The following is a 2,841-nucleotide window of genomic DNA, read 5'->3' on the forward strand; positions in this document are numbered from 1 at the left end:
TACCCTAGTTGTGGCCTAACCAGAGCTTTATAAAGGTTCAGCATAACTTCCCTGCTTTTGTACTCATTGCATCTATTTATGAAGCCCAAGATCTCATATGCTTTGCTAACTGCTCTCAGTATGGTCTGCCACCTTCAAAGATCGATTGACATGAACCCCCAGGTCCCTCTAACCCTGAAAACTCTTCAGAACTGAAACATTAAGTCTATATTTCCTCTCCCTATTCCTTCTGCCAAAATGCACCACCTCACACTTCTCTGCATTAAATTCCATCTGCCACTACATTAAGTATTATTTGGCAGCAACCTATAAAAATAAATGCATCTCTTTTTACCTTAATACAAGCACAATTCTGATTGCAATATACACAATAACAATTTTATTCTGGTTGCTAGTTTAGTATCTGCATAATATGAGTGTCAGTCCTTTGGACAAGGCGAGGTAACAATTTTGAAATGGACCAAGAAGCATTGGCAATAGAATGTCATAAAAGGAGAACATGTACTTTGAGGATAATCATTAATTGAGCAGCTTCTACTGAAAAAGTGATTCTGTAGGAAAGACACAAACACACTGAGATTTCATTCAGGAATCGTCAGCAACAATGGAACAATTAAAGACCATTTTGGATGAGGAACAATAATTAGAACATTAATGACCTACCTGGAACGCCAACAGTGCCAAGAATGAGATAGAAGGTCGCATATACTTGGCCACTTATTGGCTCGTGCATTTTCTGTTAGGAACGATGATATCTGTCTTAGCCGAATGCAAGGAGCCCCGGCACATGCTCAGTGATAGAGTCAAGCGATCTTTATATGAGCTTCAGAGATTCCCTCAGTGCCACCATTGGGTAACTTAATTGCTGGTTAGTTACAGCCATTTGAACAAACAATGCGAGACAGCTGGGGTCATTCTCATTATTTTACATCAAATGTTATGCATTTAAATGAAAAAAATAGTAATTTAAAATACCGAGTCAAAGTTTATAGCACTACGGTTTATGAGCTGCTGAGACCAAACATATGTCAGGTTTGATTGCCGCTTTGTGTTGAATTACCTGATGTCAATCACATTAGTGGCAAACAATGGCCCTGAATCCACGGCCCCAGGATGTGGACAAGTTGTGCACCTGCCTGTAGGGGCCCAGCAAGTTCCAGGTTTAGGTTTGCGAAGTGCATGCACCTAACCCCAGAACTTGCGATCTGCCAAGAATCCTGTTGACAGATCGCACGTATCCGGAAGTAAAGGGCCCCCGTGGGTGGACAGTTGGGCTATTTGCCCCACTTCTGCCCACCAAGTGCCCCTGAAATATTTATGACTGGTAAAAGCAGGCGCAAGGCCTACATCTATCAATGTAAGACTTTTAAAGACATTTTTTTCAATAATTTAAGTATTCAAAATCCTGAATCCTGTAAGGTAAGTTTATTTTTAGGCCCTTTAAAATATGTAAATTTATTTTTCAAAAAATTAATTTAAAAAAAAATTAATTAAATTCAATCTTGATTTATTTTAAATATAGAAACATAGAAAATAGGTGCAGGAGTAGGCCATTTGGCCCTTTGAGCCGGCACCATCATTCAATAAGATCATGGCTAATCATTCCCTCAGTACCCCTTTCCTGCTTTCTCTCCATACCCCTTGATCCCTTTAGCCGTAAGGGCCATATCTAACTCCCTCTTGAATATACCAATGAACTGTCATCAACAACTCTCTGCGATAGGGAATTCCACAGTTTAACAACTCTGAGTGAAGAAGTTTCTCCTCATCTCAGTCCTAAATGGCCTGCCCCTTATCTTTAGACCAGTGGTTCTCAACCTTTTTGTGTTTGTGGCACACTTTCCAATACTAGAATTTTTGGCGGCACACTTGAAGGGATTAAAAGGTGAACACAGGTTAAAAACAAAGCAAGTTTCAGAAAATGTAAAAAACATTTTATTTCCCGTATATGAAGATATACAACATTGTACACATGTATGATAATTATTTTTTATTCTGCAAGTAACAAAATAATAAATTATAATAATAATTCCTCACACTAATTATAGATTAATTAGTATTTTAATGTGATACTTGAGCCTGACGTTTTTTAGTTATGTCACTAATATTAGGGCACAAAACCAATAAGGCGACTCTCATTTCGTGTTCAAGTTCGCTAAGTTTTTCCCGTTTTTTGCATTTGATGTTCTTAAGAGTTGAGAATCCTAATTCGCAGAGATATGATGTTGAAAACTGTATCAGAATTCTCAAGGTTTTTTTTGATATTGCAAGATATTCTTCTTTAATAGAAATCCAGAACGCATCAAGAGACATATCTGAATGTTACATTTTAAGAGGGCGGTCTGTAGAAATAGAAGTCAATTCTTCTACTTCTTGCAATGTAAAATCAAAATCTGACGTACTAATTGGAGAAAATGGATTTCTTACCCAATCATACCTCTCTACATCCAAAGATGGAAAATATTTTTTGATGTTGTCTTCCAGTGATGCCAAATACTCTATCACGATAGGAGCAATGTTTTTAATTCTGTGACTTGGTATCAAAGGGAACATTTCAAGATTTTTTTCTGTTGCTCTCTTTTTCCAGATAGAATTTTTTTTCTGAAAAGCTAATAGCTTGTCTGTAGAGGTGAGAATGTTTTCATTTCTCCCTTGCATACTGGTATTAACGCTGTTAAGACAATTAAATATACCTGCCAAATATGTTAACTTAGCACACCACATTTCACTCTTAAGGTATTTGCAAAAGGTATCATTGACTTCTCTTTCAAAAAATACTGACAATTCTTCTTTAAGTTCAAATACACGACATAAGACTTTTCCCCTTGAAAGCCATCTTAC

Source organism: Pristiophorus japonicus, unplaced genomic scaffold (assembly GCF_044704955.1).
Source record: "Pristiophorus japonicus isolate sPriJap1 unplaced genomic scaffold, sPriJap1.hap1 HAP1_SCAFFOLD_483, whole genome shotgun sequence".
In the NCBI taxonomy this organism is placed as follows: domain Eukaryota; kingdom Metazoa; phylum Chordata; class Chondrichthyes; family Pristiophoridae; genus Pristiophorus; species Pristiophorus japonicus.